Consider the following 13,476-nt stretch of genomic DNA (forward strand, 5'->3'; position numbering starts at 1 on the left):
CTCCCCGCCCAAACCGATGAAGTGGAAGTCTGGACCTAGAGACAGCGCCATGATGGAGGAGCCCCTCCCGTTCCTCACTGCAGCTAAAAATAACCTGATGGGGCGGCCCTGGCGGCTGTGTCCCGGGAAGGGTTAACACTGGGGGGTGGGAATGGTGGCGGTGGCTGAGCAGTCCTCGGTGTCTCTGGGTGTGGCCGGAAACAAAGGATCCCTGGTCTTTATGCTTTGTCTCAGGGTGGGGAGCTGAGGACACAGCGGGTCCAGAGACCTGGCCTCCGCCTCATTCCCTGCCTGGCACCAGAGTTGAACCAAACCATTCCTGAGGGATGTGGACCACAGGTGCTGGTGAAACCCATGGGCCTTGGGTGGCGGTGGAAGGCATGATGGAATCCTCCAGGGCAATGCTTGAGGTTTGAGGGCAGGAGACCTAGCATCCTCCTTTATCCAAAACCCAGGCTCAAGGATGGTCCCAGAACACCTTGGGGAGGGCAGCCTTGGGTAGGCGTGAGGAAGCTGACATTTCCCACTTGCCTGCCCAGTGTATTGTGGATCTTGTTTTCCTGAATATTCTCAATAAATCTTTCGAAGGAGGCATTGTCCACATAAAGTTCTCAGAGGCTGGAGCACTGGTTGGGGGTGCAATTGAGAGGAGGGTTGGGAAAGAACTGGGACCCCTTGCCTCCCCAGAACAGCCCTGCATTCTGCCCAACTCTGGATTGAGTCTCTCTTAGAAAACTTTTCCGCCCAGCTTCAGGTCTTGTCAGCAGACCTTTGTTGAGTTACCATCCAGAGATGTGCCCACTGAGGGTGGGGACCACCTCTTGCCCATCCCTAATCCTTGCCCTCTGAGACACAGCGGTATAAGTGACCAATCCCTTAACACTGTAGTCGGCTAAGAATCAATGGAAGGGATGTGGTTGCCCTGGGCTAGGCAGTGTGGGAGGAGCGAACTGGATATTTGCCTGAGCCGGTCAGGGCTTTCCTCCTCTCCAACCCTGACCCCAGGGCAACTGAGGCAGGAGATGGTGGTAGAGGGGATGCAGTGACTGATGAGTCAGGAACCCAGGGTACCTTTGTGACTATTGCCCATAGCAGGTCTGTGCCCCATTCAGGATCCCGGTTTCCAAGAAAGCATGTTTAGCCAGATGGTCTTTGAGGCAGGTGTATGGGAACAGTGCCTCCGGAGTTGTGTAGTTCGGCCTGCACAGCCGCAGCGGTCACCCTGCTTGCAGGCTGTGATCCTCTGGAGTGGAGATAAACTGCCCAGGCTTTTGCAGCAGATGGATCTGGGTGTGCATACCTGCTCTGCCTCCTTTCTGAGCCTCCGTGCTCTTATATCCAAAGTGGGCTTAGCACTGGCCATTTCACAGGACCCTTGAGCATCTGAGAGGACACTGGCAAAGTGCTTAGTGTTTCGTAGGCACACAGTAAGGGCTTCAGAACTGCTGGCTGATCCCGCTGCTTTAGCCCTTTGTGCGAAGCAGGTAGTCAATGCGTGTGTAAAAGAGAATCACATGGGGGCTTCCCTGGTGGCGCAGTGGTTGAGAGTCCGCCTGACGATGCAGGGGACGCGGGTTCGTGCCCCGGTCCGGGAAGATCCCACATGCCGCGGAGCGGCTGGGCCCGTGAGCCATGGCCGCTGAGCCTGTGCGTCCGGAGCCTGTGCTCCTTAACGGGAGAGGCCACAACAGTGAGAGGCCCGCGTACGGCAAAAAATAAAAAAGAGAATCACGTGGAGTGGATCCCACAGCTTCAATAGCATGGGGAGGAGAGATGCTGAAAATGCCCCTTATTTCCTGGGAAAGCTGTCCTTGATGAAACATTTGTGTTTAATTTGGCCCACATAGTCCACTCCAGCTAGAAAACTGTGTGGTTTAAAGGAGAAGCCAGAGAGGATGGACTTGGACGGAGCTCCTTTGTAGGACCCAAAGCTTCCTGAGGACCTTCTGCTGATGATGTACGTGGTCTGACAGGAGCCAGAATGCCATTAAATGAATGGATAAGCATTGTGGCTTTCCACATGCTGCACCCTTAACCTGTTCAATCAATAGAACTCATTTGGTAAAAGTTAATAATAAGCACCTGGTGTGTGCCTGCCACTGTCTGGGTGCTAAGGAAGGTGGGCATGAGATGGGCATGCCCTTTGCCTTCACAGAGTTTAGCAAAGACTCACATTTCAGCCTGAAATAGCCACAAAATGTTGGTGGGGGGGTGTTATAAGGGGAAGCACAGGAGGCTGAGGAGACCACAGCAGGGACACCCAGCCTAGACCTGGTGGATGAGGAGGGAGGGGTTCTGTGGCAAAAGAGTGTGGCCCGTTGGAGAAACTGAAGGAAAGTCAGCATTGCAGGAGCCCGACCTCTGTGGCCAAGTGTGGCTTCTCTGTGCAGTTAGAGCGAATCCTGGAGACGGATAAGATGTTTTTGGCAGCCACGGTATGTGTGGCCTGTGGAGGGACCCAGGGGGGCTTAAAAAAGGACCAAGATACAGCTGTCAGCTGCATCTCCAGGTCCCCACCTGCTTGATGTTGGGTCACTGTGCTCCTGTGAGCCTCAGTTGGCTCATCTGAACACAGTGGGTAAGGTCTCAGATTCAGCAGTGAAATTAGAGATAGGAGAGAGAGTATGTGAGCAGAGGAGGAAAAGGGACACTCCAGACAGGGCACAGTGTGGGCAAAGGCAGGGGCACGGCTGAATCACAAAAGTGCTCTACTCATGTTGACTGTGGTGTCTTTTCCTCTTTTCTCTGCCTCAGCCTTTTTCTGAGATGCTAGAGTAGCCTGCTCGAGAAGAGGGAGGAAGCCTTCCCTCAATCTGCAAGGATTGTTTAAAACATTAATAAAGCTCCCTTTCGTGTGTGGCTTTTTTTTCAAAAATTAATGGCATAGCCGGGATTAATTTAGTTAAAATGGTTTTTCGGTGCCCACTGCGGTGGTTAAGTGAGTAGGGGCATCCTGGGCGTGGCTCTGAGCAAACAAAGGCACAGGGCTCGTGGCCCTGCAGCAGCAGCTGTCCCAGCAGAGCCCCTGAAGGGGGAGGCAGGAGTGTCCACCTCCATGGTTATGAAGCATCGTTATTACAGACAGAGACAACGTCGTGAGTTTGCAGAGCGTTACAGCCATGATCTCTCATCGGGTTTTCAGAACGGTCCTGTGAGGAAAGTAGCCTGTTTCCCAAAGAGTAAACTGAGGATTATAGAGACTTGGAAGCTTCCTCAGTGGCTTGTGGAGGAAGGAAGGTCCTGTTCAAGCAGGGAGGGCAGATGGGCTGGTCTGCCTGGTACGATAGTCACCGTCTGATTGAAATCTGTGTGTGTGTGTGTGTGTGTGTGTGTGTGTGTGTGTGTGTGTGTGTGTGTGTTAGATCAAACAGTAAAACAGTAAAGATGAGCAGAGAAGAAAGAGATTATTAAATAAAAATTACATCGGACTGAATTAGTTATTCTAATGGACAAATATGCAAAGAACTTGCTTCTTCCTGAGGATAGCATTCAGCGTACCTTATGAGTATCTAGTTTATCTCATTGCCTTTTTATGCAAAGGATTTGAGATGCCTAGAGTGATTTATCCTGCATATAGCGAAATCAGAGGGAAGTAGAATAGCAAGACTAAGGCTCAAGGAAAAGCAGAGACCAAACGTGCCAGTGATTTGGACCACTGGGGGTGTGCTTCTGGACATATGGTCCTGATTCAGAGCTTCTGTCATCCAGGGCAGAGAAGCAGACATTCTCAGGTCAAGTTCATGATCAGACAGGAAGAATTCTTTGGGGAAGAATTATTTTAAATTACATTCTTAAAAAGTGTTTGTGAGCGTACAAGTGATACTGGGTTGTGACATCTTCCATAACATAACGATGCCAACTTAGCCCTGATTGCCTGTGTCTTGTAATGAACTTGGCCAAGACTGAATACCTGGAAACACATGATATGACATATGTGAATGTACCAGGCACATAGTAAGCGGCTAACAGATAGACGAGAGTTCCCTTCCCCGAACTCAGGCTCTCTTTGAGGAGATGAAAATTCAGAGTGGCAGGTAATCAACGACTGTTAACTGCATATCTTAACCATTTTGTTCCTTGAACTGTGCAAGGTGTCATGAGCAGTTAAAAAATATGTATTTCATGATCCTGACCTTTCCATCTAAGTGAAAAATTGCACATACGTTGAACGACTTAAAAATGACCAAAGGGTAAGTGTGGAATAGAGCGCAGGTGTTAGAGAAGTTCAGGGAAGGAAGGGCTCAGCATTGGCAGAAGCAATAAGAGGTGCCCTCTTGGGGCTTAGGGGATGGCATGACCGAGGTGTTGAGGGGTTTGATTGGTGGAGACAAAGGAAGAATATGCAAGGCAGGTGGAACAGCAGGGTCGAGACCTGAGCTGGGGAGTGAATGTTGTCGGAAGAGAATAAGAGTTTTGCGTAGCTAAACCCGAGGGTGAGGATCTTGAAATAAATTTGAATGGCTGGGGGATTGGGGAATTCTACAAGGCTTTGGAAGTCAGGCAGAATGTACCCAAAGTGATGGAAATAGCCCATGGGTTCTAAGTCTGGCCTAAATGCAAATGGGGTATTTGATCTTGGACAAGTCAGTTCTCTAGGTCTCAGATTCCTTTTCTTTACAGAGTTATATTAGATAATTCAGCTCCTAGTTATAGGATATTCTAACTTTATTCTGTGGGTAATAGGGAGCCTCTGGAAGTTCTTGAACTGGGAGGATGGTATAATGAAGGCAACATGGAAGGATGTGGATTCTGAAGCCAGACTATTTGGATTTGAATCCTAGCTGCTCCACTTACTTGCTGTGTAATTTTGGCAAATCACTTATTTTCTCTATGCAGCAATTTTCTAATTTGTAAAATGGTAATAATAGTAATACTCCATAGGGTTTATTTTCCCTTGAGAATTAAATGACTTAATATATGTGAGATATTTAGAATAGTAGTTGCACATAGTGTATGCTCTATGGGTTAGCGGTTATTATTCTTACTGCAAGATGATGTATTAGTTAGCTTTGTTCCATAGCAAACAATCCAAAGCCTCAATGGTTTTCAGCAACATACATTTATTTCTTGCTCATGTTACATGAGGACGTGGACTGGCTGTACCTTTGCCCCTGGCTGTTGCGAACAATGGGTCTGCCCCTTGTATCTATCTCCTCACCTTGAGACACAGGCTGAAGGATCAGAGGCTTGAAGCACAAATGCCTTTAAGAAGTCCTGCTCAGCTATGGCACATTTCATATCTGCTCATAACCATTGGCCAAAGCAAGTTGCATAATCAAGGCCTAAACTGATGGCAGGGAGCCCAGTGTTAGTCCTTCTGGAGCAGATACGAGGATTAAATGTGAACATCGTGGCCCATCAGAGATGCTAATAAACACCTGTTGGAGCTGATAACGACGTGGTCAGGAAGTTTAAGGGGTGAGTTTGAAAGAAAAGGCCTGCATCGTTCCCTAGGCTGAATTAGAGTTAGGGATGATCACCAAATTGAGGCGTCTCGCTGGGCAATTAGAAACACAGAACGGCATGGGAGTGAGAGGCAAGGCCCAGAGATAGAGATTAAGGACCCATGTACAAGAGGCACTGGTGGAAGATAGGAAAATGCAAGATACTCCAGCAACCAGTGGTTCTCAGCCCATGTGCTGTGAGCACAGTGGTGTACTGAAAAAATCCTGTGTAGACGTGCTGCTAAATTTTGATCAGCATTTAAAGTTTATGTTTACTACTACCAAGTCTAAAAATTGTTCTAGTAACATCTATCAGGTAGATCCCTGAGCACTCACGAACGGAACAGTATGGAATAGTGTCTAATTTTTTTGTGAGGAAAAGGAAGCTCTTATAATGGAAAGGGGACATCAGAAGACTTTGCCCCTTGAGCATATAAGAGAACAGGGTCAGGGCAGTGGACAGCGCAGCGCCATGGTGCAGAAGAGTAAGCAAGTTCAATTAAGGAGGCACGAAAGGCCCTCTGAGATGGACACAGTCACACTGTAGTTGGGATGACATGGTAGTGATAGCTGCTGACTCATTTGGTGGCGTTTTATGTCTTTAATCCCTTGAAGACTGCTGCAAATTTTTATACCATTTGTAACTATGTCCTGAACACAGAAAGCTTGAGATTCATTGCCGTAGAGAGATGCAAAGACCAAATCCTAACTTTGCTCTTAGTGAGAAAAGACAACTCCGAATTGGTGGCTTAGGAAATGGAATGGGATCCAGGATACTTCACAGAGAGGCTGGTCTAGAAAACAAGAGTAAACAGGCGAAAGGAGGGAAGTGATGGCTATGGACATAGGAAGTTTCAGCTTCCTACTCCTTCCTCGGGCCTGTGCCCCAGGTGCACTCCCACTTGGGTAACTTCGGTTTGTCCACTTGACTGTGCACACTTGGAGGATTGGGACAACATCTACTTTTCCTCAGCACCTCCTCAGGAGCACTCTTATGCATTGGCGACTCATAGCAGGGACTCCATATTCTGTGAGTGGATGAATAAAAACTAGATTGCAGGGCTTCCCTGGTGGCGCAGTGGCTGAGAGTCTGCCTGCCGATGCGGGGGACACGGGTTCATGCCCCGGTCCGGGAGGATCCCACATGCCGTGGAGCGGCTGGGCCCGTGAGCCATGGCTGCTGAGCCTGCGCGTCCGGAGCCTGTGCTCCGCAACGGGAGAGGCCACAACAGTGGGAGGCCCGCGTACCGCAAAAAAAAACAAACAAAAAAACTAGATTGCAAGCTGTGCATCTTTGCTGAGTGAGGTCTTAAGACACTCTTGCATTTGACCTTAACAAATGTCCTATCCATGGATTTAGCATTTAGGTAGTCACCATCCAGAAGGAGATGAGGGTGGCATGAAGGGTTTCTGGAGGTAAAAAATAAAGACTTCCCAAGTGGTACTTTGGCAGTGGGGAGAAGGCAGGTCTGGCATATTAATGGGCTTCACTGCATTTCACGCTGAAAGCAAGCTTTTACAAGAGGAATCTTCCATATATATATATGTTGAATCATTAAAGTACACATTTCCCCAGGGTCTTGACTGAATAACTGCTTGGTGTTAGAACTTGGGGTCAATTCCATGGGAAAACTCCACGGTTCTGATGCAGAATTGCATAAAGCAAAGAGGTGGCTGTTCGAGATTTTGTACCTGTCCCCAAATTATGCTGCCGTGTACTTTATATCAGACCATATTCATAGCCCCTTAGGGATTAAATCGGAAGCAAATATTTGACTTATACAACCTCACAGTTGAAAGGAACCTCTTAAATTATGTAAATTTTTCTGTGTTTGTGCATTTGTGGCGGCAGAAAGGAGTGTCCATTGCTTCTCCCCCACCCCCAATCTCCCCTCTAGTGTAGGAATTGCAAGTACCCTCTCCTTGCCCACCTCCAGTGGCAGGGAGATCTCACCACTTTACACAGCAGCCTGCTTTACTCTTGGACAGCTCTGTTGTTGGAAAGTCTTTTGTACGCAGAGGGAGAGTCTACCTTTTGCCCTCAGAATTTTTCACAGGTTTCTTTCTCTTCCACACTGATCTTCCTAGAGGCTCTGGACAATATTTCTCAGTTACTTAGGACCTTTTCTTTTCCAAAATAGCCCCAGTTCTTTACTGCAATTTCCAAGTACGGTGTTTGGATTTTTCTCTCCTGTTTTCTCTTTTTTCCCTTTCTTTTCTGCTTTTTTTCCTTTTTGCTGTCCTTTATTTCTGAGGATGTAGAACAAAATGGATCCAAAATAAAGCTTTAATTATTGGGCACCTTTTACACTGGTTTACATACTTTGTGGGTCCATAGACTCCTTTGAGAAACTGATAAAAGCCATGGAAACTTTTCCCTGCTCCCTCAAATGCACAGACACAGAACATTCAGCATAGAGCATTGGGCTTCATAGGCTGGCATTCGCTGTGTTGTGAGCTTTTACTTATCTTAAGTAATCCTGTGAGTTGGCTACTTTGATTAGCTCCACTAGTAGGAAAAAGAACAGAAAAACAAAAAACAACTGAAACACAGAGATTAAGTTATTGCGGCAGGTCACCCAGTTAAGAAGCTGTGTGGGAACAAGCTGTAGTCTCTGGGGTGAAGGATCTCATAGTCTCATGTGGGAAATGGACATAGAAAAATGAGGCAGAAGATGAAGTACTGTGCAGTTGTGAATGCTAATAAGGGTGCAAGCCTTACGCTTGAGGAACTCCAGGAGGTAAGCACATGTTCCTGGAAGCAGGGCACTGCCCCTGACAAGGTGAGTTGGAAATCAATGGGCAGAGCAGGTGTGGCAAGAAATCCAGGTAGCAGATGCCACAGACAAAGGCACAGGGTATGAAAGTGCGGCTCAGAGAGCCAGAATATAGTGTGAGTATACGAGTATAGCACAAGGCCAGGAGAGGGCAGGGGTCAGGCCAGAAAGAGCCTGGGAGGGCATACTTGTCCTACATGTGAGGACAAGCTGGTGACGGGTTTAAGGAGAGGCACGACGTAGTTGCATTTGTGACCAGAAAGGTCACTGGCTGTCGTGTGGAGGGGACAAGACAGGCAGCAGGGAGACAGGTGGGGAGGGCTGACCTGGAGCAGGTGCTGTGGGAGGTGGAAGTCAGCAGGGGGGGGTATGAGGACACTGGAGCAGATGCAACGAGGTCTACAAAAGAGTTGGGTTTGGGGTCTGAGAGGTTAGAGAGAAGCTGAAGATGGAACTGGGCATTTGAATGAGATTTATCTCCCTACAATGGGAAGACTTTAAAAATCAGGCACTAAGCTCTGTCCACGCATTAATTCATTTAACTTTCAAAACCACTCTCTGCATTATAGGTGGAACACTGAAGCACAGAGAGGTAAACGTGCCTAAGGCGCAAGGGTAGTAAGTGTGGGACCCGATTAGAACTCAGGTGTTCTGGCCTCTACTGCCATGTCCTTAACCAGCACACAGCGCTGCCTCTTTGTTAGATGAGGATTGAATGAGATAATACTTGTAGAAGCCTCTGGCTTTCAGGAGGCGTTGTCAGTGTTTATCAGGGGAACAGGGCTCTGCCTTTAATGTCTTAATACTGGAGAGCCCTTTCCAACTTCCAGAGCCCTTTAATCTGCCTTACTCCCTTTTGGCCACAGTCGCAACAATCCTGTCAGAGGACCGGTGAGGTGCATGGCATTGGGAATGGGCTTGAGATGTATGGTCTATTCCTGCTTATTCCCGTTTTTCAAAGGAAGGAACTGAGGCTCAGACATCTTAACTAGGTAGAGTGAGGAGAACACCGGGATAACTACCACGGGATGCTGGGCTGTCACTTTGTAGGTACCAGGTGGTACTAGGTTCATATCTGACTCCACCATCTCCTGGCTGTGTGACTTTGAGCAGAATCACTTCCCTTCTCTGAGTTTCCTTATTTGTAGCAATAATACCCACTTCTTAAGGTGACTTCAGAATTAAAAATGAAAACCCATGTAATGTAGAAGTGATACTTAGTGTGTACTCAGGAATGTGGTTTTCTTGAAGGCAAAGGATTCCTGTTCAGATTGCTTTATATAAGGTAAAAGGCAGAGACGAAAAAATGCAGAAATGGGTCTACACATATATACAGATTTAGCTAGCATCATCCTTCTATAGGGAGCCTGAAGACCTTGCCCACTCCTGGGGTCATGATACAGGTGTGTTATTTTAACGCCAGATACTCCATCAGGGAATATTTCCTGAATGTCTGTCAGGTACAATGGAGCTTGAAATCTCGCTGTTAAAATTGCAGTTGTCATGGAAATGGGCCTGAGCTCACAGAAAAGGCCTGCAATCCATGGGGACCTCCTGTATTTCTTTTTTTTTTTTGCGGTACGCGGGCCTCTCACCGTTGTGGCCTCTCCCGCTGCGGAGCACAGGCTCCGGACGCGCAGGCTCAGCGGCCATGGCTCGTGGGCCCAGCCGCTCTGCGGTATGTGGGATCTTCCCAGACCAGGGCACGAACCCGCGTCCCCTGCATCGGCAGGCGGACTCCCAACACTGCGCCATCAGGGAAGCCCGACCTCCTGTATTTCTGATTCATGAAGGAGGAAAATGCCATTGTGTCCTTGACCCATGCGGGTGGGAACAAACATGTGCTCGTTATATTCAATCTCAGGCCTGTTGCCACTTCCAGGGTTGCTTTCCTGAGAAGTGTGGCAAAGCACCACCGGCTGACAGGCCGTCCCCTGAGGCAAAATCAAAGGCAAATGGACTGGGTTTCTGTGAATAAATAAGAGTGTGCAGCTGCACTGTAGGCAGCACTTGCCACTGCAAGGAGGCTGGTTGGGCGATCTGTGAGGGGAGCCAGGGAGGAAGGGGGCTCTGGTCATTAAAGGTGGGAACAGAGTCCTGGGTTTATGAAGTATTTGAGCTGGAAAATCTCTCAGCAATCACTGTGGCTGTGACTCCCAGCACAGAACTTCGATGGTGTATCAATTCGCTTTGATGCAATAATGCCACGTAACAAACAACCTTGTAATTCTGTGGCTTACAATAACAAATAGTTGTTTGTTGTTCGCAGGTCTGCGGGTGGCAGAGGCTTAGGAGGGCTTAGCTAGATTCATCTTCAGGCTTCTTTTTGGGTCAGGCATGCTCCTCATAGCATCTCATTCTGGCACTCAGACTGAAGGAGACACCATTCCTTGGGTCCTGTGGTTTTCACGGTGGAGGATGGACTCTCAAGAAATGGAGCTGGAACCCACCTGCCTCTTAAGGGCTCGTGCTCAGACTGGTGCAGTCACATCCACTCTCATTCTGTTGGTCAAAGCAACTCAAGTAGGCACATCCACAGTCAGTGCGGCTGGGAGAGCCCTGCACCCACATTGGAGCATGGCAAGTGTGGGAAGGCAGGAAGGATTGTGAAAGAAATAACACAATCTACCACAGAAGGTCTCCATCAAGAATATCCTAGATGTTTGTTAATAACAAATTCCTGGCCCATAAACTAGATCTGGCAAATGAAAATCTTGACAAAAACACCTGGACTGGAGTTTTTAGCAGACAATCCCAGTGGATTTTCAGGATTATCTAGGCTCTGGTGCCATGTTGTGAGTTGTACTTGCATGAGTGAGGGGTGTGCCTACCTGTCCTATTGAATGTTTGAGTTGCAGCGTGAGCCTTAGTGTCAGTGACTTGTAGAGTCTGAAGGACTAATAACTTTCAGAACTCACCTTGACATCTCCTCGCCTTACGAGAAAGCCGTTTCACCTGCACTCAATGCATGGGCAAGCACATTTCTACCAAATGCGGCTTCCCTTATCTTTTTGAGACTCGTTTTCACTCTTGCCCTTTGGAGAGGAAGATATTCTTCATCTTTCCAGGAGTAACTTTTCATTTAATTTCTCTGAGCCCCTTGCCACGGATAAATCAGGCAGCCTCATCAGAATCTGTGTGCACCTGCAGCCCCGGGATGAAGCCGCCCTTTTCGTGTGAAGGCCAGACCTCTGAGATCCGTTTTTGGCACTCATTCATTCACTGACCCCAGATTCCGATGTGTGTATTAGTGAAGCATTGTAGGAGAGGGGACATGGGAGTGTCACATGCCCTCCCCACAGCTTCCTGGGTGGGACAGTTAAAGTATTGATAGGGTGGCACTCAGAGTGAAATGTATTTGAAACCAACTACATACATGGTGAAACATAATCTATGATTGCTTTTGTTCCGTGCCAATGTAGAGATTACAGATATGCCTGTGAGCTGAGAAAGAAAAGCAGTGAGGAACTCCAAGCCTGGGTGAGGTAGGAGGGAGAGGGATCTTCAGGGTCCCAGGGTTTGGAGAAACCTCGCTGTCCCAGTGCCCAGTGGTGTTTCAGGACCACGGACAGCACGACCCTTCCCCCTTTGCTTTCCTCGTTTACAGCGCGGAACCTGGAAACTGCAGGGCACTGCTGTGTGTATACCATTTATTTTCCTGGACTGTTCGCCTCTGTTTTTCGGCTTCATGAACTTCTCGTATTTCAGAACCCAGATCAAACATCTCCCTGATGATAAAGTCACTGCCTTTCTCTGTCTCTGTAATAACAGCTTTTGTTCTCTGCTGTTTTTCAGACAGCCAAGGTTGCTAAACTAGTGATTTTGGGGTAAGTTGTTGGTTTGATGAGAGTAGCACCTCGTTTTTTTCTTCCGAGGCTCCGCAGACCGTAATGAGTTTTCTACTCCTCTGACTTTGCGTTGGAAACGACCGACTTTACTCCCACCGTGCAGGAAAGGAGGGAGAACAGAATGCAGGGAGGCGTCATGCTTCACTCAGGGACAGACAGTGATGCAAAAGGTGCACTGTGATCCAGACCTCCCCTCCTCGTTGAGGCCGACTGTTGTTTATCTTGCTGTTGTGTGGGTAAGAATGTCTGAGGCTTTAAAGGCGGCCCTCAACATAGCAGTTAACGTTTGTGAAGCGAGCAAAGGCATCCCGCCAACACCAGCTCTTTCCTCCCGGTTGGGCTGGGGTGGAGATTAATGGTAGGTTTGGAGGAGGCCTTCCCTTCTCTGGGATACTCCTCTGACTCCCAGGGTATTTGGCAATAGAGAAGTGATGAGGTTTAGGTGGGCCCCTTGTGAGAAGGCCTTCCAGCCTCATCTGTATTAGACAGGCTTTGCATTAAGCAGGCTTCTATTCCCGAGCCACAGGGTTAGGCTTTCAGGGAATTCTAAAAGCAGAGAAGAGAGGTTTCTGATCTGTCAGTCTACTCTTTCCTCCTTTTTTCTTTATTTCTCCCCTCCCCCTTTCGTCCCTTTCGTTCTTGCCTCTTTCCTTCATATTCCCTTCCCTTTTATCACTCCTTTATCTCACTTTCCTCTTCTCTCCTCACTCCCTCTGTCATTCAAACACTCTCTTTTTCTCCCTCCCTCTCTCCTTGCCTCCTGGCTGTCACCCCCTTTCCTCCCACTCAGCAAACACTTGCTAAACAGTGTGTAAGGTTTATGCCTGATCCCTGGGGCTTTGGAGATGACTCACACAGGGCTGTCCTGGCTGTGGAGGGGTGTCCAGCCCAGCAGGAGACGGGCACTTGAACAGTGACCATGGTGTGATGAGTATTGTTGGGGAGGTGTGTGCAAGGGGCCACGGGGACATAGGGAGGCACCTCAGGTCAACAACTACCAGAAAGACCTGCCTTGTGGAGAGTTTGGTATTTTGCTTTTCCCACCTAACATTTTATTGTCCAGTGCTGTTATTTATCCTTAAATATTCCTGGAGAATATTTTAGTAGCCGTATGTCACCCCATTAGTGGTGTGGTTGCAAGATTGTCCGTAATTCTGGTTCACCTCTTTGTGTATAATTCTTTGACTCTGTTTGGGATATTTTCCTAAAGACAAATTCTCAGCATTAGATCTCTAGGTCAAAAGCAGTGAACAAGGGCTTCCCTGGTGGCGCAGTGGTTGAGAGTCCGCCTGCCGATGCGGGGGACACGGGTTCGTGCCCCGGTCCGGGAAGATCCCACATGCTGCGGAGCGGCTGGGCCCGTGAGCCATGGCCGCTGAGCCTGCGCATCCGGAGCCTGTGCTCCGC

At 48.4% G+C, this 13,476-nt stretch overlaps 1 protein-coding gene across 2 annotated transcripts in view; it reads left to right on the forward strand.

Moving 5' to 3' along the window:
• CRMP1 (collapsin response mediator protein 1) overlaps positions 1-13,476 on the forward strand; it is a 68,438-nt gene that overhangs the window by 5,179 nt on the left and 49,783 nt on the right. The window lies entirely within an intron of this gene.

Source organism: Lipotes vexillifer, unplaced genomic scaffold, assembly GCF_000442215.2.
Source record: "Lipotes vexillifer unplaced genomic scaffold, Lipotes_vexillifer_v1.1 scaffold1824, whole genome shotgun sequence".
Taxonomy (NCBI): domain Eukaryota; kingdom Metazoa; phylum Chordata; class Mammalia; order Artiodactyla; family Lipotidae; genus Lipotes; species Lipotes vexillifer.